The 24,397-nt window shown below is 37.7% G+C and overlaps 1 long non-coding RNA gene across 1 annotated transcript in view; it reads left to right on the plus strand.

The window, feature by feature from the left end:
• Positions 1-4,417: 4,417 nt before the first annotated feature.
• The window catches only part of LOC137284766 (uncharacterized), a 30,006-nt gene continuing 10,026 nt past the window's right edge, over positions 4,418-24,397 (plus strand). Inside the window, exons 1-2 of the long non-coding RNA XR_010956918.1 lie at positions 4,418-4,462; positions 5,829-5,865. This is a non-coding gene — a long non-coding RNA (uncharacterized lncRNA). The remainder of the gene's footprint in view (positions 4,463-5,828; positions 5,866-24,397) is intronic.

Raw genomic sequence — 24,397 nt, forward strand, 5'->3', positions numbered from 1 at the left:
GTATCCGAGGAGTTGTTTGCGTTATGAGCTTGTGCTATTGGTCAACGTGAGCTCACGGATTAGAAGTATCTGCCATCCCCGTGATACAGCCCCCATCGTTGTTCGTACTCGTGCCAAAATCCAGGAGCAGGATTGAAAAGCATAGCAACTTGTAGGTCGGATCTAATCCCTTTGTGTTATGATAAATGTATTATATATGTTAGAAACAGTAGCTGTGGGTAATAAAGCTCCTACTCTCGTGGTTGATATACGCGTGCTGATTAGCTTCACAGTTCTCCATGAGCACAAAACAACGAATTGAAGGATAAATGGTTCACTTTAATATGTCGTCTGCAAAACCCCCTAAGCCGTCTGCTCGACTTTGCACGCAGACGATATTTCGTCTCCAGAGTCTTTCCTAAGTGGAAGGCGGGAAAAGTCGTGACCGTTGAAATCTCGTAATCACAAAGTTTCAGTTTGCTCGTTTAAAGGTTACGTTAGGCAATAGATTATTTGACACCTCGTTATTGCAGTAGATGATATGTATTGTTAACACACGTTATTTTGAAAAACGTGGATTAACGGTTGCGTAAACTGGGACTTTTTATTACAGCGTTTTCGTAAGAGGCATAATACCTTCAACACTATTGAATCTACATTGGTGTTTTGAGTGCAGTTTTTAAGAGGTGGCCACCAAATCGATCCAGATGTGGATTCCAATAAATCAGTTTCTTACGTGACACCGAACAACATACCTTGGAAGTATAAAAACGAATCTGTTTGCTTGTCATGATAAAGTACTTTGCACTGAGAATAAGAGTGCTTGATACCACTCACCAAAATGGAATTGCAAGATCATATTAATCATGACGACCCTTGCTTCAGAACTGATGGACATATCTTAGAGTGTGGGGAGGGAAAACTTTTTTGTACCCTTCGGCCCTGACAGTCCAAAGGAAAAGAGAAAATTAATTCTTCTGCCCTTTGCCCCATAGCCTGCTTCTATTGGGTGGCTAGCAGGGCGGCTCGAGCTATCGGGTGCAGGCCGATATCGCGCCAACCTGAGAATTAACTCTCTATCATAAATTGCTTCAAATTGACAAAAGAGACTTATTTTGTTTCCTTCAATATTATCCACGACTGTGATTAATGAGCCAATCAGCAAAGGGGTGAGATGGGCCAATCGTCATCAATTTTCGTGCCGCGAATTCTCACGTGATAACGTGCTCTCGCACGCTTTGAAACGACGCGTGGCTGGGACAGATAAGGAAACAAAAGTTGTTATTTGCCGGACTCTCATAATGACATGAACCCCGAACACCCTGATTGTTTAGGCCGGACGTTTGAAAGAGCAATTTGACTGAAACTACGAAACTCGTTGAGGGTACCTGTCACGCTCAGCCGTTGGAGTTAGTTACAACATTTAGGGGAGATAACGCTGTTTGTCTTAAACCTCAACCAATAGAATGACCCGTGCCACTGAGGTCGTTGTATTGACAAATGGATTAACCTGTCTGAAAAGCACTGGACAGTAATGACACGAGCGTGTAAACCGTTTCCTAAATTCATAATCTCAACGAGTTACATCATTTACGCCAGTGGAAGGAAATACTTCATCTAATTTGGTTACACTTTACCTTTAAGGTGTATCCTCCCTACTTTGAATGTGTGGTTTCTATAGTGACAGGTATCACAGGTGCAAATTGTAACAAGTTTAAGGGTGCAATATAGTTTGATTTACCGCTTTGAAAGTTCGAAATTACTTCGCTAAGGCGCACCAGGTGTTAGCATAAGAGCTTTTTGTGAAATAAACTTCTTCGTCAAATTTGTTTATACGCTTTGCGATTTACTTCAAATATACGTCTGAATGCAGGCTGATAGACCACCCTTTGATCTTATGTTTTTGAGTAAGTCGTATATCCACTTAAGATTGACACGGAATGGCATCCCCATGCGCTTCACATAAGTACTATCACCATTCAGCAATTTGTCAGAGCAAGCAATTTATTGAGCAAGCACGTATTAAACATCAGGGATATATATGTGCAAAAAAATAATTTATGACAGGTGTGCTCTTTTACTTATTTTGTTGATAAGATTATGAACACTTCCCGGAGATAGTATATCAAATCATTTCCAAAGGGCTAATGTTTATTGTTGACAAATACAGACAATGTTTGTTCATAGCCCCTAAATATCTGCGTGTGGTTTGTTTAGATTTATTTATTTACAGTTTAATGTTTTCGGCTTTTGTTTTTGGGTTGTATTTTGGGGGTTGTATTTACTTTTTGTGTCTTGTGGACACTGAAAATGGTTTACGGTCTTTATGTTTGCAAGGGGAAGATAAATTGAAATTCTACATGAATAAACTGTGCGAAATCCCTGTATGATGTCCCCTGTCGTGATATTGCCGAGTATTGTGGAAAGCCTCGAAAACTCACATTTTCAGAAAGAACTGTACAAAAGGTGTTAAGAGACCAAGGATTTGAGACGTGTATGTTGAAAGCATGAACGGTTATAACTGAATCTTTAACGATACCATTCTGATCAAACAAATCAATATCATTTAGACATGTCCTTCGAGTCCCTCCTAATACCTCCCGTCTGAAATGAGAGGTTTGGCAGGACTACCACTGTACGACGCCAGGCTTACGTTTTCACTCACATTTTCACTTTTTGATGAAGACTTTGTGAGTGACAGGTGCTACACAGGACATGCTTACTCTATTTGCGAACATGTCAAAACAGATTTTACTTTTCACGCTCTTTGCAATATTTTTTTTCGGAAGATAATCGTGACAAATTATACTCCGACAATAACGTTTTATATGTACACGCTTATGTGATTTCAAAGAAGCTGCTTAACTTGCATCAATTAACCTAACTTCTAACACGATAACAAACCAAATTGTGCTCAATTACTGACCGATTTAGTAGGTAAATGATAATACGTGTGGAAGGGTGGGGGAGTCAAAGGTTTTCACATCATAGTAATAAATGTCAAAACTTTATATCGACGGACTATAAATAGCATTATCTGGACCGTACAATGAAGTGACAGAAAGAATAAGCATGGTCCTCGGACCAGATTACCAATAACTCATGAAATCATAATTATTATCACAGATATTATTCAACAACGAGATCCAAAATTAGAATTCACTTTTGAGAAAATTGAGGAATGAAACCATTCAAAATAAATTGCTTTGATAGTGAAATGAATGCCTACTGAACATGTTTTGTTCGCTGAAAGGATTTTCCGATTTAAAAACATATTCAAGGTGACATGTTGACAAGCTCACCAAGTCAGTATACACATACGATCAATCAGTGACGTCAAATGACATCATTGAATCGTGACGACACATCAATGACGTAATCAAAATGAATAACTGTTATATTGTTAGGGTGAATCACATTGTTCTTTGACATGTACATATGTATATGAAAAACGCGTTTTATGGTTAAATGATTGCCCATGTTCGTATTTTCAAAGGGTTTATCAACACATTTCAGGGAATATGTCAGCCAAGTAAAATGATGAGACAATTTCCGTCTCGTAAACGCGTATGTATTCATGAGATAGAAAATATGTCTGGGTTTGGTGATGTTTATGACACGTATCAGAGGCCAACTGGCCCCATCCTTCATATGCCGCATTAACGGTGTCGAAACGCATTAAGTATGTCCAAACGTTAAGCCAACCTGGATAACGGAAGCATATAGAGAAACGCATATGACTTCCACTTCTTAGTCTCAACTCTGAATAGCATTTCGATAGTTAAGTGATTTTTGTGCAAAAGCATGAACTGTCAGCGTGAACAGAAAAGTTGCTGTGATAATAAATTTTAACATCTTTTTGGGGGTGGGGGGTGGGGAGAGGGGGGTTTGGGTGGCGTCATAAATAACTGGACGATCAGACAAAATAGTCTCGAGGAAATACAATGACTTCGTTTGAATGTATTTTACAAAATGCATTTTTTATTTCCATGTTACTTTCTCCACCATATTTATTAATTATTGTTAAGAGCTGCTTAGCAACGGTTATATAACAATTCTTCGATTCGTATAACAATGTTATTGATAGATAATTTTACCTACAAACATCCTCTATACTGAAAACTGAAATTCGATATATGATGACTCTGTGATTGTCTCGCTTAGTGACAAAAACACACACACACACACACGCAGAACTTTAGTAGGGAAAACGCGGGCTATAATAAACAAACATGGATTAACGATGGATTTCCAGTTGTCATGAAATAGGGAGCTCCATACTGGAAGTAAAGCTCCAACCATTATCCAGTGTTTGATACAAAGCAAGCGTTTTCCTTCGGCCAAATGAGGGATCTGAGGGACTTATTTTTATAGTTTTGCTAACACCACTTTTTCATATATTCGACATTAAATACTAGTGTAGAAGGTGCATGGCTTCATATCACACATATTCATGAAGCGCTGGTGTTTGTTGTGTGTGGAGGTAAGTCCACTCCTGAGTTCAATGTCCGTGTTGAGATTTATTGTTCTTCTTTCTGTAAACAATACTGTGATGAAGGAACGATAGGGAATCAAAGATAGCGTTACTGTCTATAGCAGTGTGTCAAGATTTGACATATCTGTACATTTCGTCTTCTTCAATTTAAATATAGTGTGGCATTACAGAAATGTATTTGAATGTAATGTTCATACCGAGAGCATTGTAATATGTTTATCAAAGGAACAAATATAATATATATGTATCGGTGATGGGAACTGTTTCACATTAAAAATGTGTTTTGAAGAAACGTGCGCACTTTCTGTAACCAGTATGTATTAAAGACAGGTTTTGTAAATAATGCCAGAATTTACTACGCGTATATATCGCTTAGAGTAAGCAGATACTGTTTTTTTTCTGATATTTTATACCCACTGAGCACAACAGCCAAATTCCAGATTCTTTTTAAAAATGGAATACCCAAAACATTAGAAGGAGACGCACATTCAAAACATTTTTATTGCAGATGTCAATGCATATATTCAAACACAGATGTACTAACACATTCTGAACAGTATATTCATATCGTGATTAAAATACTATGTAGTCTTGTTTGCTCTCATTTGGATGTTACCCATTTTTAAATGACAATTTTGTGGCAATATCCCAGTGTCATGGAGGAGTTTGTGACCACTCGTGAAATCAGGCATAGTACTTTCCAAAAATGTAATCACACAACAATGGCTCACGAGGTGTGACACTTCGTTTTTGTGTTGATTGATGCGTTTGTTTGCATAATTGTACCCATTAAAATCAAATGAGATACTTGGTACACATATCATAGTACATGCAAAGTTCCCTTAAAACATCATGTATGTTTAATTGTACCACGTTCACTTGCATATCTATTATGTTTTTTAAGCTAAAATTGATCGGGCGTTTTCTTAAAATATAATCTATATTTCCACGTGCTGCATCTGTTTCACCTAAACACATTTTAGAAATATATCGATGTTTGCCTGAATGATTGGTGTTTTTTTCTAGTCATGGCTTTCTAAACATGAGCCCATGCTGATAAAATTATCCACAAAACTCCTCAATAAATCAAATTTCAATTGTAATGACTCTTTTTGATGTCTAACTCGATCGGAAAGCTTTTTCTCATCTACAATCAACATATCATCTTCATCCTCGGCAGTCAGGTGATGATTCAGAGTGCATTTACTCGCAGCTGATCCATCAGCGATTGGTTTTTCCTCTTGATATCAAAGTAAATTAAGTCTGGCAGCTTTTCTCTCCACGCTTTTCGAACAGGCGTTTGGGGTATTTAATGGAGTATTTTGCAAATTATTCAAGACATCACATGTTTCAGAAAGACATTCATCACCATTCGGCCAAACGCTCAGAATGTAAGTATCCCTCTGTAGTGTTAATATTCATCAAAAGAGGTAACCATATTCGCTGTCGTCCCCTGGTTATAGTGACACATATGATGTCTATATTCACGTTTAAAATGTATTTCCTTTGCCATCAAAGCATTAAATTGAAAATAAATATATGAATATAACTGCGCTCATATTTCAAAATGTTTGATCCACCATGACATCGAAAAACTATTTTCAAAAAGTACTACCAGCACCGTGATCTTAAGCTATTCTTACCGCTCTCCTTCCAGAAGAGTGTGTTGACGTTATTAGTCATATAAAAGTAGAATTGTGCAGAAAAAAAAGACAATTTTCTTGTTAGCCCTTATTGAAAATACAGGATATTTGTGCCAGCTACCCTTTTGTGAAAAATTAAGTGTTCTTTTTCAGTAGCCATTCAACTGCGTTACGGTCATTATAAGGCATAATGCGGATTCTCGAAAAATACTTGGTCTCTCCCCGTACTAACTTTGTATTAATATGAATTGTGGTGATGCATACACTTACATGCAACGAAATTAACGTTCTTATTAGATAAAGAAAAACGGAATATAAGATCACCTGAACGTTTTATCTCTTGATTGTAGGTATGTAAACTGTTTACAGAGGTTCAGAACCTTGTTAAAATTTGATATGGAAACGATATCCGATTAATAATTAACATATTTATACTGGTCGTTAGTGCAAAAGGAGCACTTACGCATTCACTTTGAAATCTGACCGCCACTTCACTTGTCTAGGTTATGCTGTTAACGCACAAAACGTTCTTTAACTCATAGATTATATGTAAGAAATTCCCATATATCTTGATTTCAGATGCTTTGTGCTGTTTGTCAAAATTAATCCGAGGAATGTTTTCTTTATGCATGAGGATTACGCGGCATATATAAGTAAACGACAACAGTCACTTTTTCGAATAGGTTCGAAAGATCAGTTGGATGTAGTTCGTAATAAACAAGGAATGGATATATACTTCCACAGAGAAGAAGAGAGAATTGTCGGTTTGTACTTTAGTATAAAATACTTCAGTTCATGGCGGCACACACTGTTGTTTCAGCTAAAATGGTTGATGAATATAATTTTATTATTATAAAGTATGTTTATGTCTGGTTTCAGAACTCGTCTCCTTTGTCAGATATATTAACATTATGCAATTATTTTCGAAGTTGTTTAGTTTATCAACACATTTGTATAGATCCTTGTTTGGAACCATAATTATTACCTAATGGTCTAATTATTACCAACAGCAAGGGTTCGATTCTGACCATCAGCGCTTAAATGCATCTCTTGGCAGCTTTGCATCGAGAAAAGTGCATTGCATGACAGATAGATGATTGATAGATTTGAATTTCCTGTTCTTTTTTAAGAATGTCCTACATATAAAATGGTAGAAACTCCCCAAAACAAGATGGTTGGTACAAGATTCACTTAAACAAAGGATTTGATATAGTACATCAATATTGAAAATGAGAAACAGGAGTACTAGAAACGAAAATGTTACTAAAATTGATTGAAAATATCATTTTGTGCATAGATGACATATCGAATGTGAGGCAAAGTCGTTAATGTAAGGAAATGTCTCACAAAATACCACAGTGTCATACTGTCATTCCACATAAAATACAATGCGCATACGCACACACACACACACGTGTGTGTGTAATGCCGTTTTCTATGTCATTGTTGCTGCATATGCCACGTAACTCTTGAGATGACAAATACTGCGTTATTGAATAATCCAATTGTATTGTTTGCACTTTTCATTAGATTGTAACATGTTGTAAGTGTTTAAAATCGCTTCTGTGTTTATGTGTGATAAACCAGCTTTGTAAAGAATAGGCTTAAAGTACCGGCTTATTCCCCGATCTAGGGTGTATGTCCGAGGTTCTTGCACGTATCCAAAGCCGTTTAAGAACAAAACCATATTGAAAACTTCATGTGTCATATACCCTGATTTTAACACGCAGTTATGATTTATGAAAGTCTTTGTTTAACCTTTAAAAAATCATCCATACTCTCAGTATATCACAACTTTGTCATAATGTTTATTAAGAGATTACGTATTACACCGAGAGTTCACAGATTTGTTTAAACAAACCTGAGGTTGCTTTGACTTTCACCTGTAAAATATATTTAGGTGAACTTATTACCGTGTCAGAAATATTGTAAAGCGATATTGGAAATTCGGCAACGCAATCCACTAAAGTCATATTACGCCATACTGCATTTTTGTTTCTAAATTACATCACATACCTGAGACACTGTCCAGTGTAACTCTACATATTAGAGCTACACAGGAGAGATGCCATGGTTGCTCCGAATGATGAATGTCGGATATTATAACTTATGTATCAAAGTAGTCGGTTATCGCCACCCTGGTGATAAATCGCCCTTGCATTACCAGTTGAACCCAAAGTCATCGATTTTGCCTGAAAATCAATCACGCGTGCCGATGCTGTCTTGAAAGCCCATGTGCATGCGGGAGGGGCAGTCCCCCTAATCGGCTTACAGAGGCAAACATTAAGGTGTCAATTATGTGAAGAGGGATTACGATGAGAGTGACGACACACTTTGAGCCTAATGCTCTTGTGTATATGTGGCAAAATGTATGTTTTGATTTTATATCACAAAAATTAAAATGTTAATACCTATTTTTTTTAAAAAAAATATCTTCTCGTTGTTTCTATTTCGACTGTTTCAAAGTTACATTGAATGAATGAATGAATGAGAGAGAGGGTGTGTGTGTGAGAGAGAGAGGGAGAGAGAGAGAGAGTGAATGTGTGAGGTGGAGTAGAGAGAGTAAAAGCCATTCAGAGCGTGATTGTAGTGGGTGTTCGTGCTTTGTTTGTTTGGGGGTGGGGGTGTGGGGTGTGGGTTCAGGTAACAATAACATATTTATGACCCCGGTTCATCAGTTGAATGGCCATTTTTCACTTATGAACAGCGGGGATCGGTAATGGTGATCATGCAAGGGGGCACCAATATGGCAGTGTATTTGTAGATGTTACATGTACACGAAGGTGCAATGTTAAAGTCAGGTACACGAATATACACTGGAAGTCATTATAAAATACCTGCTTTGCTCTGCCCGTTACAGTGTACTGTGAAATGCCACCCCTCTTATCACCTACTGCGCTTCAGGCATTAATGCATAACTGCCCCATCGGTTCCTGAAGATCCGGGTTTGAACTGATCTTGAACAGTAACCCATGTGTATTGTAAGAGACGACTAACGTTATCGGGTGGTCAAACTGGATGACTTGGTTGACACATGCCATCGGGATCGTAATTGCGTAATTGGCTGATGCTCATGCTGTTGATCACTGTATTCAGACTCTATTATTTACAGACCGTCACCGTACTACTGGAAAATTGCTGATTGCGGCTTTGAACATCATTCATCCAACATACCCCATCGCAAAGTCACTCTACTTTTGATGCATTTTAGCTCCGACGGTTCATATCTATATGTGTAGTAACATATGACACTGCCTCTCAGAACAGATATTCTCTTAGATTTTCTACATTTGTATTGGTTTGAACATTTGCAGGAATGTGTATCTATCAGCATAACGCCCGTCTCGGTGAAAACAACACAACGAAACAAACTGCGTAATCCATCGCGAACAGGGATCGGATCGCATACGATATGTAACATTTATCCCTGTCATTTTAAGCTGGAAATAGATGACCACATGTTTTCACCTTAAAATGGTGTTTAGACATGATAGTTTAGATATGAACATTTCACTATCTATATAAAATTGGTGTGAAAACCCTTTCATCTCTGCAAAGGTTTATAACTTATGTTTGTTTTAGTATATATCAATACCCCGAAGTGATTTCATTTCAAATGTAAATCTATTGTGAGTGCATACAGTGATGGTTCTTCACACAATATATATATATACTGACGGAGAAAAGAAACTTTCTCGTTCATTTTGATCTCACTTAAAACAACAACAAGAAATTGAAGGTTGCAATTTATAATTTGTGAAGCAATGACATAGGCACGTGCTAGGTACAAACGTTCAATTTTTAACAAGGCTGATAATTTAATGATATGTGATCGACATTGGGTCAATTAGAGACTTCACGATCAGTGGGTCCATTCGAGAAACAAAGCAAAGTGTGAACAGAAGTCTAAAATAGCGAGTCTGACCACCTCTGGATGGAATACATGCAAACACACGTCTTTTGGATGAAGGTGTGAGGTGTCTGATGATGTCAGCTGGGATTCGGCTCCATTTTTCGACAAAGGCCTGAATTATTTGCTGTCTAGTAATTGGTGGATTCTTTCTCAAGGTGGCCCCATACGTACCCGATTGGCGACATATCAATAGAGCGTGCAGGCAATGGCAGGACGTTGACGTCGTTGACGTGAAAGAAGGTCTGGACAACTCGAACGGCGGTGACTGTCTGTCAGCAGCGTTCCTCAGTACGCATTTAATTTAAAAAAATCCGTTTTGCCGTTCTCGATGCAAAGTTGCCAAGAGATGAGTTTGAGAGCTGATGTTGGCCAGAATCGAAGCCTTGTTGGCAATAATTATGGGGCAATTTTCATTTGATTATATTTTCTTAAGTTGATATTATGAAAAGGTTGGCAAAAGTAAGTTTCTTTTGTCCTTCAGTATATGAAAACACACATTTGAGTGAGTTGCCACAAGATGAGTGAGTTGCCACATTTTGCAATATTCTAGCAAGAACTGGAATCGAACCCGACAAGCGCACGCTTTAACTATTAGGCTAGTTCACTGTCCCCAAATCTATGAAAGAAACTGTGTTGTAGTGTTATAGTTTTCTTATTGTTTTGACCTTGCACTATACTAACATACATATGTTGTTACCCGAACCGGTTGTACACCTTCCGAACTGTGATGTTACGACTGTCATACGACTTGATATGTACCATAGCGTACAGTTGTATGCGTGAGTGAATGAGTTTACCGAGCCTTCGGCAAACAATATCAAGGCGGGGGACTCCAGAAATGGGTTTCACATCCTACACATTGTACCCCGGGTCTTTGCGTGACGAGCCAAGGCATTAACCACTTGATTATCCCACCTCCCAGTATTATTACACGGACGTTGTCAGATTATTGGATATACGTTTTGATATCAGTGATATCACGGTAGTTGTGCAATTGCAATGTTATACCTCAATGGTAAGTATTATGTATCACCATAATGGGTCCGTCTCATCACGGTCATCATACGTCTTGACATAAGTCATTTTATACCCTTGCAATATGACTGTCACACAGCTGTATACATACCATGGTTGACCGTTATATCACAATTGTCATACGTCTAGATGTAGGCCTTTATGTACCTTTGTATCATGGCTGTCATACAACTGTAAATATGTCAGATATATGTCATGGCATACCGCTGTATTATGGCTGCCCCACAGCTGTGTCTGTGTCATGGTTGACCGTTACATCACGGTTGTCACAAGTCTTGATGTGGGCCATGACATAGCGTTGTGATAAGGCTGTTATACTGCTGTATCTATGTCATGGTTGACCGTTAGATCACGGTTGTCACAAGTCTTGATGTGGACCTTGACATACCGTTGTGATATGGCTGTTATACTGCTGTATCTATGTCATGGTTGACCGTTACATCACGGTTGTCACAAGTCTTGATGTGGGCCATGACATACCGTTGTGATATGGCTGTTATACTGCTGTATCTATGTCAAGGTTGACCGTTACATCACGGTTGTCACAAGTCTTGATGTGGGCCATGACATAGCGTTGTGATAAGGCTGTTATACTGCTGTATCTATGTCATGGTTGACCGTTACATCACGGTTGTCACAAGTCTTGATGTGGGCCATGACATAGCGTTGTGATATGGCTGTTCTACTGCTGTATCTATGTCATGGGTGACCGTTACATCACGGTTGTCACAAGTCTTGATGTGGACCATGACATAGCGTTGTGATATGGCTGTTATACTGCTGTATCTATGTCAAGGTTGACCGTTACATCACGGTTGTCACAAGTCTTGATGTGGGCCATGACATAGCGTTGTGATATGGCTGTTATACTGCTGTATCTATGTCATGGTTGACCGTTACATCACGGTTGTCACAAGTCTTGATGTGGACCATGACATAGCGTTGTGATATGGCTGTTCTACTGCTGTATCTATGTCATGGTTGACCGTTACATCACGGTTGTCACAAGTCTTGATGTGGACCTTGACATAGCGTTGTGATATGGCTGTTATACTGCTGTATTTGTGTCATTGTTGGTGGTTAAACCTCAGTAGTCTGTTTATGTATCCCGGCGAACTGTCATTTCACGGTTGTGAAAAATTGAAAATAAGTGTACTGAGCAAAGAAGTGGTTCTGAAACACAGAAATTTTTTTTGAATAGTTACTGGACTTTCGCTAAACTGACTCAGACATTATAAGTGACAACCATTACCGTACTGGGGCTGTCGCTTAGCATATGTAAACACAACTGTACCTTAGTGAAGATGCACTTTCAGTGATAGAACAACCTTTTATAAATGTTAAGAAACCTGTTAATTCACTCAAACCTTTTTGAAGCGTAAGGCACCTGGGTAGGCTATCGCTTGTGTACTGATGTACTGGCATACGTGTCCTGTATTGATTCACAATTTCAATACTTTAACCAAAGTACAATGCATATATACAAACGGATTTCCTGATCATTTATATGAAATTATGATGGGTTATCTGGTTGAGTTCAAAACGCATGCAATTGTTCAGGTCATACAAATATAATACATAATGCAATAATCAACCTGCACATTCCGATAGACATATGTGGTTATATGTTTGTGTACAATGAAACATATGCTCAGTATTTACTCCACAATATTAACAGAACATGTGCAGACAATATATGCAGTGGTGGAAATAGTCAAATCATAAAGTCGTTATGTGCGTGTGATTACTTAACTTATATAGTAAGGAGATAACATGTATATAGTATGTAAATTCCATGCATACTAGTATGTATGCATGGTTACTAGTATGTAATTGATGGTGTATTACTTATCCTGAATATTAAGGGGATAGCGTTTATATAATTTGTGATAATGCATGTATACAAGCATGTGTCTTATGGCGTTTTACTTATCGTATATGTTAAGGAGCATTATATAATTTGTTTATTGCACATATAGCATGCATTTGATGATATATTACTTATTATGTATATAAAGAAGATGGCTTGCATATAATCATATAATTTGTTTACTTTCAGTATTTCATGAATATTAGTATATATTTCTTTGGTAGGTTTTGAAGTGGTTTTGTAACACACACATATATTACACACACACACACACATATGTGTGAGTGTATATATATGTGTGTGTGTGTGTATAATATATATATGTGTGTGTTATATATAATCCATTTTTCTGTTTCTTATATATGCTAAAACCACCAACATAGTGACTACATTGCAGTTTAGGCAGGTCAGTATTCACACATCTCAATACAGACAGAAAATGCACATCAATTTTGAACTGTCAGAAATTAAGCAAACAAACAAACAAACAGACAAACACGATAATTTATGAAAAAAACTTAATATAAGGTTGAAAAAAGTCTAAGCGTACACATTGAAGCTGGTCGTAGTCTGCGGAAGAGCGTTCCAAGTTCCAAGTAGATGGTTTCACGCGAGTACTTCTGTCCTGAGGGTATAATATGTAAAACACTGCATACATAAACATAACATTTAGTAATTGCAATAGCACTCATGTTGCACCACACACCACAAAGGAGTATGATATGTGTACATAACATGTATATTACACATATATGTTGAAAGCTGTCGAGCAGTCAGAGGTGTAAAGTTGACGGATGAGGTGGGACAATTTTCACCTGCCAACATGTGTTGATTAGCCCCCAGGTGAGTCTGTGTTCGAGATGGTCACCTTGATTGATGGTTTATGATGAATCACCATGACTGGCAAGTCCAAAAGTTCATCCCCTTAATTAAGCATGTTTACTACCAATAACACTACCCTAGCCATACATAGTGTATAGACCCAACATGCATTCCGATACGGAGATGAAATCTGTGTGAAATGGCTTAACATTATTGAAGGACATGTCTCCAAGTATTTTGTTTGTGTACAGGAAACAAATACACTGATCCAGAAGAAAATATTGGCACTGTTACACAAATACAGACACATCACATTACATCTTCCTTTGAATTTTGAGCGCATTTTACACCTTATACCAACCTTTACATTTTGCTTGGGTAAAAACGGTTGGCTAATTTTAGTGTTTTCGTACCAGAAAGTACTGTTAACATGTTCATTTCTGTTGTAAAATTTTATTTAAATCAGAGTATATGGATAAATACTCTATATACCTACAGGGCTTGGTTCATTTTGTCTAACGTCTTTGACATAAACATTGATAAAATCAAAGCGGATGATATACATAATAAAATCAAATTGGATAATATACATAATCAAATCAAATCAAATCGGATGGTATACATAATTTTAACATGCATATTTTATGTTTCAGTTTCTTTGAAAAGCCACTGTAATGAAACAATGTGAGCTTATTTCATATTCAAGTGGTGGTATGTACATTTATATCAGCTATTGTAACAAGGCAAGAATACTTCATTAGAATAGCAAGTGAATAAATCATCATAAACGAGAATACTTCAACATAATTATCAGCATGGGTTTAGTGGAAGACAGTATATATAAAATGTAAGTGTGTTCCATGTTGTAGCTATGGAGTCCTGTGGTTATATAGTAAAGAAAATGTTTTCACACCTGTACTACCTCACACCTGTGTAAACAAAAACAATTTACGAAGACATTGCCATGACATAAACATCTTTCTTCTCAGTAAGACGTGCACCCCCTCCCTGCTCTCATGGACGCGGTTTTGTATTTTTTAGTTCATGAGTTCAACAGGGTCAAATAATTGATATTTTTCTTCTGTTAATTTCCCGTTAAAAGCAATTTAACAGATAACGGTAAAATATGTATATTTGATGCTAATTCCTTAACACTTATTTTGATTGAGATGACAGATGCGTAATATTTGGTTCACCTGATAGTGCGCGGGTCTGTCCTATCAAAGACTAATAGAGTTTTAACATTTAATTAAACGTCATCATCAACAACGTTTCAGAGAGACACCACGGAAAAATCTTCAGATTCCTAACACCACGACAACAAAGCGTAAATTATTTCTCGATATATCAAAACCCTCTGATCTGGCTAAATCCCAGCTGAGTGATTTATGCCTTGATAGCTCAGGTTTCTGCACATCACTGTTATTCCCGCACAACCCTCATATTTATGAGCTTATGTTTCGGGGAAATTTATACACAGGGCACATGTTTCCTTGCCCCCTTACTTCAACACTTACGGGTATCCTAGAGCCAAGGCACACAACCCTACAATGCAAGTACAAAACCGTTAATACCCACATACTGCCTCACGTAGTGTTGGGTGATTGAAATCGACACAGCTCTATTTGTAATTGATTACGTTTCAGATTCATTATATCAGTATGAATTCTCAACAGGCTTTCATATCAAATGTGATCGGCGTCTTGAGTGCAAACGAGATTAACATTTGCAAATTGTAATCATCTGTGATGCTGTGTTGATAAGATTGTATAAATCACTTGATAATTGGTGTGGATTTCTTTGGGGATTAGTCTGTATTGCGTCAGAGTTTAACAAAACATGGAATGAAGATGTCATCGGCTTAATTAAGATATGATGAATTGTTTTTTTGTGGGGAAATGGATTAATCAGCGACAATTGTAAAGAAAAATGTACTGTGCCAAACCATTCAGGGAATTTTTAACTTTTGATTACACATTTTCTAAAAAGGCACCTTGTCTTGATATTGTGTCTTCTTTTCTTTAACTAATATATGAAATCAAGTATTGTTCATTTTGATGTATTATAAAACAATCACTGTGGATGATATTTTAAAACAGGAAGATGTCTATCTATCTATCTGTCTGTCTGTCTGTCCGTCCGTCCGTCCGTCCGTCCGTCCATCCATCCATCCATCCATCCATCCATCCATCATCCATCCATCTATCTATCTATCTATCTATCTATCTATCTATCTATCTATCTATCTATCTATCTATCTATCTATCTATCTATCTATCTGTCTGTCTACAGATGCACCATCACAATTTTATTATGATGCATAAACACATGGTCATGATCGAGCCGGAGTCGTAAATCGATTCTGCTTTTAAGCAGAAACCCCTTGTAAAGAGGGGTTTTCCGTGTATTCTTTATAGCATGCAATGTCCTTATTGTGTGTTTTTTATAAAGAAATCGTGTGTATCTGTATTTATTTATATAGGGACTCATAAACGGTGCAGTTTATATTTGGGGCACAATGCAATATATGTACAGCTGAACTGAACACCAGCAGTCACGCCCATGATACGCTTCTCTTTCGCATGATATTCCGTTTTAGATAAACCACTGTAACCATAGAAACGCATCCTTCTATTAGTCCTCAATTCCTATAATCAAATTCTGGTGACAGAATGTTAAGTTATGTATTCACAATACAGTTTCTTCCTCAGTTGGTTGCTGATGGTAGGATCGAAGTAACTGTACAATGTGTTAAATGACTTGATGCATATTCAAGAAGCGTTAGAATGCAGCGCGTGTATCACAAAGAGATGTTCAAGGCTCCAGGCCATTATCAGTTTTTTTTGTGTTACGTTTTACCTTAAAATATATTCACACTAACATCAACCAGAAAATAACAACTCCATGTTTTTATTAATTCTGATTAATTGCTAAATACTATTATTTGTACTGATTACTAACTAATACAGCTATTTGAATTTATGACACAAACGCCCTATTATGTTTCTTTATAATTTGCTTCATTTGTACGACATTTACAGACGAGGCGACCTTACTCGAATGAAAGAGTGAGAGAATATTTACGACGCTTCATTTATTATAAAAATAGGTTTTTCGCATTGTATCCATGTCTGGAATCACATCCGAATCGCTAATGGTTTTGCCCCTTGGCCAACACTGCTACACACGAAACATACATCATATGAAGAACTATGTATGTATGTATGTATGTATGTATGTATGTATGTATGTATGTATGTATGTATGTATGTATGTATGTATGTATGTATGTATGTATGTATGTATGTATATATGTATGTATGTATGTATGTATGTATGTATGTATGTATGTATGTATCAAAGACATGAAAGCATATAAAATAAATTAAAAAATGGTACACAACGGGATGAATTGATAAAAATATCCTTTTTTGGAATCCAGGATGAGCTTTCAGCCACAGTTAATGATTCCATGTCGCTCAATAATCAGAATAACCGCAGCAAATGTGCTGAACTTGCTAAAAAGGCCAACCGTAACAATACGTCACTGGAAGTATATTGGGCCACGCGCTCGCTGTGTCCCAAAAATTTGGCTCATGGTTAAAATCTGGATTCGGTTCACAACGTGGTATAATGTTTTGGCGTGTCTCATCTTGTTATTTCTGCAATTTTGAAAAAGGTTAACCCACCTCATACTTAACATATGCTGTCATCAGCTTAGCCATTTAACATATTTTTTATTCATTCTAGTACAGGGGTAAGGCACAAAAACGGCCTTTGTGTCTAAGCGAAAATATTCCCAGCTAAAAAATAATAATGTGAAAAAAGACTCCCCATGAACAGTTTTTAGAACCTGTAAAAAGTTGGTGCCAGAAGGTGTCATCCACGTTCTGCACTCTGGTTATGAGCGCCATATAATTCCTTTATAAACAAGTCACGACGCGATATAGTAGAAAACAGGATTATTAAACTCTGTTCTAAAAGGTTAAGTACATGCAAACTTTGCCACGTTCAACAATATGTGGTCATGAAATTAAATGAAAAACGCTTTCATGTGTTTGTATTATTATTTGTATCTTATCAAGCGTGAACCTTGTACAGAAGCTCATTTCGCCACCATTTGCAATAACATAACCCAACGGTGATATTATGATGTTTACACTACGCTTTGTACAACGTAGGTAAAGAGGATATACTTGGAATTGAAAATCGCGTTTTCCCCTATGTACAAGAAAGGAAAAGTGGAATCAGTGTGACCGCCACATATTGGGAGACCATAGCCGTTTTAAAAGTCCCCCTACTGTCATTTAATGAAATGGATCCCCTTGAACACAGAGGTCAAGACCGAGAGGCGATGCTAAAAATTAATCCAATGAGTTAATTTTTCAGGTTGAGTAGAATTGATTTACAAAAATAGGATTAACTCTGTATGTAATAAAAAATTCTTTGAATGGAAAGATGGGCGAGGAAATAGTACCAGGCCAGGCGCTGCACCCAGACAATAGACACTTGGGGGTAAGGAGGCGGGTAGATTTTATCTACTGTTAGATTGTGGCCATAGGCAATCACCAATAATCCACCCATTGTCCAGTGCAAAGACGACATTGTTGATGGTCACTCTAGATGTCCATTTCATGCAGTTTCGTTGACCAAGGACAGAGTTTATAGGTCGTGGTAGCAATGTTCTGCTGGTCAGTGTGACTGAACGTCCGCGTCTGTCACTCTCGTTGATACTGGCCAGAGGGAACTGACACCGTACAGCACTAATCTCGACAACTGGGACACGTTTATCTCCACTTGCATATGATACAATGACGTCACGGCCACATCCTTGTTTAAATACATGAAATCAAATATATATTTGATTATAATATCGTATCGACACTACTATCTGACATTAGTTCGAACTATAGTTATCGAACTAGCGGTATCTCGATATCTCTCTGGTCGGTATGACCTCGACTTAACTATATTTCCCTTTGACTGCAATAAGTAGACATGACCATCTGTTGATGAATAATACATTGAATTTCCAAGACGTTTCACTAATGGAAGGGAAGGAAAAGAACCTCCTCTCAGACGGGTAGATCAAATATTAAATTCCTTAGTGGATTGCTGCAGAGTGTCGCGTTGCCGGGGAAGCCAAAATGAGTAAGGGGATACCGTTTTTCAAAACAGGATCACTCACTGATCACAATGGATTAAAATTGTATTCTTTTGATGACTTGTCTCGTGTTTTGTTTAACTGGCATATGATGGGCAATTTCCTTATTCTGGTTGAAGGTTTTAGCTAAGGTTGTAGTATTTGTGATCTGGACTTTTCAACTGAATTTCTATATTTTACATAATGAATATTTCAATACCTGACACCCATTATTTGCGGCAGCATGGATTAGCTTACAGCGCATAGCCGTGAGAACAACATTCATACAATCACTCAACTATGCCTATTGCCGCTTGAGCCAAACCATTTTCAACTCTGTGTTTCTGAAATGTGGCTTTCCCGCTCTATAACCATAGGATATGGCTAGGATACGGTAGTCTTGTGTTTGAATCCCGCATTCGCACCATATATCATTGGTCTGACAACACCAACCTGAATTTCGCAGATATGATACGTGCCTACTACCTATGATACCTGTTCGAATCGGCATTAAACTGGAATCATTCATAACCATCACAAGAAACCGCGAAAACGTGCACGACTTAGCCCCAAGCGTCATTTGCAGCTAACAAAACACCCTGCAACTATTGAATTTATATAAAGTGTCGAACATTAATTTTTCATTTGACAGCCATACACATGCACGGTATATTCCACCGCATGTCTTGAAACAGGAGATACTACAAAAGAATACTTAATACACAATGAATACAGAGTGACCCTAAACCAGTCTTACTCAATGGTGTTCATGGTTCCACTTAGTAATGGTACATTTAGAGGTGCATTCGATACATACATAATTTTGAACCAGTTACCTTTGGAATGTGCAAACTATTGCATGCCTGCGTCAGAGAATGGATGTTTACCAAGATCTATAAAATACCACCCTTAAATACACATTGGCCATGTATCAGTCTTACACAATGGTGTTTATGGTTAGACACAGTCATGATACATTTGGAGGAGTATTGGATACATACATAATTTTAAATCAATTACCTTTGGAATGTGCAAGCTATTGCATGTCTGTCAGAGAAGGTTTTACCGAGAACCATAAGTTAATTCACATACCAGAGTTCATTTTCAATAGTAATATTAGATATAAACATACGGCGTTTTCAGTGACGAGCTGAATTATCTGAATATTGAAATGGAACAGAATGACAAGGTGTTAGCGGAGATATTAAATAAGGGAGACATTGGTTGTTCAGAGTTTTTTTCAATCAGAGTAGAAATACCTTTTTTTTCCTGACGACGAATAAGTTGTTATACTTCATGTGCATACAGTTTATGCACCAAAATTGTGTAGCATCGCTTTCTTCTAAAGAACATGAGTCAATTTCAACTTCAATTTTAAACACATCGCTGTCTTAACGTCATGACGCTCATTGCGACCCAAATGACATTAAATATAGAAGGACGTTAAGTGTCCAGCTTGCTGTTCTCTCCAAACCTGAAAACTATTTGTCACCTAGTCATTTAATTATTAGAAAATGTATTCCGATAGCTATTGGTGACCATTTTATTGGTGACCATTCTATTTAATAAACAATCCAATATTTTATCTTGATTTTTTTGGCATTTTACAACTTGACTAGATTATTGATGACGACTATTTTTATGGATATACAACTTCTTTAATCTGTGTAAGCGACGTTGCGACATAGATTCTAATATCGTTGTCAAGCAAATAACATTAATGTTCTCGGTTCTAATGTTACTTGCTTGACAACGACATTACAATCTATGTCCAAACGTCGCATATACAGAGTAAAGAAGTTGTATATCCATAAAAATAGTTCTCATCTTTCATATTATCTTGATGTCCGTGACAATTACATTGTGTCAGTCAAGGGAATTAAATCTTTTGGAGTGCTTTTCAAATTCATATTGATACGTGATGTATTTTTTACACAAAATACCGTCGTGCAGTGATGGTGCGCGATGACAATGTGACATCTTGTCACGTACGGAATATCTAAATGAAATCTTTATCCATCTGGCCACTGTGGTCAACAGCGTGAAGTAGACGATGCTTGACAATCTACCTGTCTCACCCCGTGGCCGTTTGTCCTGATCTTAAACATGATTTAGTGGTCATTTACCCTTTGCCCCAGGGTATGTCTGGCCACGCCCTCCCGATTTCAGCTGACCACTGTCCACCACGCGGAACCAGACAGAGGTGTAAGACCGGGAACAGATGACGTAATTTTGCGCGAGGAGTATCAGGGATATTTATAGATTCATGCATGTATGAAATGAGATAATGTGATTCTAATTGTTAAATCATCCAATGTTTATCTTTCACGGACCTCACTCGTGGTTGTAATTGTACCTCAGTCCTTACACAGATGAAGAACATAACCAAGTCTTTTCGATATTACACCAGCGATTACCAGCGTAATCACGCCCCAGACAAACGTCGACGTTGACCCTTGTTAGCGTGACGGGAATGCATTTGATTAACATTGTAATGTAATAAGACCGATGACCGATACAACCAAACAGGCATATGCTTCTCGAAAACTCAAACTGAAACTCATATATATATGGTACTACTGCGGGTTTCATTATCCTGACAAAAAGAACCGAATCAGGTATATTTGTCCAAATTTAGTAATCATATACCGGGTGTATGAAATCGAGGTCGACAAATATTAAAAGTGCAGCTTCATAACGTACCAAGTTCTTGTCATAAAGTCACTGACAAGTTCAAAAACATTTCCTTCTTTCATATAGCGCGAATACAGGGGGTAATAAGGTAACAGTTTGGTGCCTGCGAAACACTGATTTACGGCTTTATTGTGTTTCCAACAAGGGTCAAACCAACAATGTTGTTAATGCTATTTTCCATGCGAGCTGAGCTAATTAAGCTGCGATTCATGCAGTCTGTTGAGACAGGATGGTGTGTTCGTCTATCCCCCTGGCTGCGGTTGAGCAGGGTAATGACCAATCCTGAGTTGGGTGTAATACCCTTTGGTAAAGAGAGCACAAGATAGTAGCCAAGTATATGATTACTGAAAATCCTGGTCAAGCCATTTTCCATGTTAATACACCACCCCTGACAAGCCCGACTTATATGTTGATGATTTAATATTACCCCTGTGTGCAGCATCCCGGGGGCAGGTTTAAACCCCAACAATGTTATCTTATTAGCAGCGCCATCTGCAGGTTATGATCCTGCGAGCAGAATAATGGGCGAAGGAAGATGGAATAGGTGTTGTGGATTGGTGTTGGTGGATGAAAGTAACTGTGGTCACAAATGATAGGTAGAATATTGTAGGGCTGGACATAGAGCGTCATTTGATTATTTGGGAAGGATTCAGCAGAGTTTCAAAGGACAGTGATATAGATCTCTGTTGATCCTTTGGCTAAGCAGAAGTATCTTCTTTAGAAGGACAGGGATTATAGTACGGTGTATGTTCAAAGCGATATATTCACATTGATCATCTTATAATTCAAACACTTTCTTGGACTTATGGTGTAGGTGAATTTGAGAATAGGTGCAGCATGTTTTAAAAGGTGGGTATGAGGGCAGTTTGGGGCAGGGGAAGATGTGGAGTAGCGATGCAGGTGGACAGACAGCACCTGGGGCAACAATCATACCAACAGCTGATGTATTCTCATGCTTGATAATGATTATGTTGATGAACGGATTAGAGGACATCCCCTTGTTAGGATGAGGATGAGCAGGATAACGCTATGATCTGATGGGGGATAAGATTGAGGTACAAATTAGACACAGACATATATCCCTTGTATGTTGGTGTCCGTTAAGACTGATGTTCAGTGACATTAGGTGTTGTCAGAGTGTTTGTGCAGTGGACGCTGGTCGTTAAGTTAAGCCACATGTCAATATCAACTTGTGGACAGCTAAAAACTAACAAGCAAAGCCAGGCGTATCACAAATGCATACAGAGATTTTGGCTTAAAGCGAATAAGGAAAACACAAAACTTAAATACTTCAAAGGGAAACCTTATCTGTATATCTCGAGTAATAACACTATACAAACAGATGTTGACGCATTTACTTTTGTCTGGCAATATTTGATAATATATAAACAACGAACACAATGTTGAAGTGTATACTTTACTTACTTTAACCATTTATTTAAACATGCATAATTGGCTCGGGACAATTACAGGCGGGTTGTTATAGCATAATATCACTTTGTATCCCATAAAGTGAAAGTAGCAAATGTCTTCGCCACCCAAACAGTGAATGCTGTACATTTCCCACCTTGCCGTTACACAATATATACAGCATTATGAATCGTAAATGGATGGACAGGTTTTAGGCTGCCGTACGCTTTCACATTACAGAGTGCCTCCGTAACCACCAGTGGCGAGGTAATCTATTTCACTGGCAGTTAACACTGCGGGAAATCCCTGGTGATAGCCTAAGTTTTCAAGATTGCAGTCATTTTGACAAACTTGTACATTTTAATAAGGTAACTTTGCTTCTATCCCCGCTCCCCGTTGCGCCTTTGCACAAGCAGAGTACTAAACAGACAAAATCTCAGAGGCAGTTAACCCGCCCCTCACTGTGCCTTTATTCGAATTCCCGAGTAACGAAATGTTTTTTATCTACTTGCATTTTGATGCCTTTTTTCGTTGGGATGGAGTAATTCTCTGAATATTTTTTATATCATTTTGATTACTTTGACAAACCGAGAATGTGTATACAAGTGAGATGATCATCGTAAACTGAGATCACTTTGAAAGACGCACCAACGGTCACAATTCATAAACAAGCAATGATTTATTTGTGAGGAAGAGAACTTTAGCATCGTGATGTGTGACAAATAAAGGGACCTCAGCTCTGAAGTGCTTTTTGTCGTTATGTACATTTTTTCTTTATAGAAGATGGAATAGGCTTGTAATGACTCAAGTCATAAAATGGCACGTTTTTCAACATTGGTGTAGAGTGAAGAAAAGTTTCAATGGTCCACCCTTCAAGGATAACCCATTATTACATTGACGAGTGTTAAACTGTCACCTTTTTTAGAATTGTCGTGGTGCGTAGAATAGGTGAATATTTCATCATTTCAGTGTGTTCTCTGGACGTAGTAACTGTATCCAACAGAAGGTAATGTCAAACACCGCTACGGCGAGTTTGATGTGTCGAACTAACATTTTGTCTCGAAGCGAAAGCTTTGCACTTAAACAGTCCTCATATAGTCAGTGTATTGCTGTAGTGTCGAACATCGGATAACTGGGAGTATTTACATGGGACCCTTCACCTTCTAAACAACCGTGTTTATCTGTACATGCGGGGACATTGATGCCCATAAACTGACTCAGTTAAATTAGTAAATTGCAAAAGTATTGTTATAAATTATCAAATTAACCTGCATTAGTTGAATTGATACATACGGTGTTGCGGTTATCCTCATTTGAAGACCGAAGTGGTCATACAGGGTTGTATTAAATCATAACACAAGTATTTAAGCGAGTTGCAATACATTTGAACTTT

The sequence above is a fragment of the Haliotis asinina genome, chromosome 5, assembly GCF_037392515.1.
Source record: "Haliotis asinina isolate JCU_RB_2024 chromosome 5, JCU_Hal_asi_v2, whole genome shotgun sequence".
Taxonomy (NCBI): domain Eukaryota; kingdom Metazoa; phylum Mollusca; class Gastropoda; order Lepetellida; family Haliotidae; genus Haliotis; species Haliotis asinina.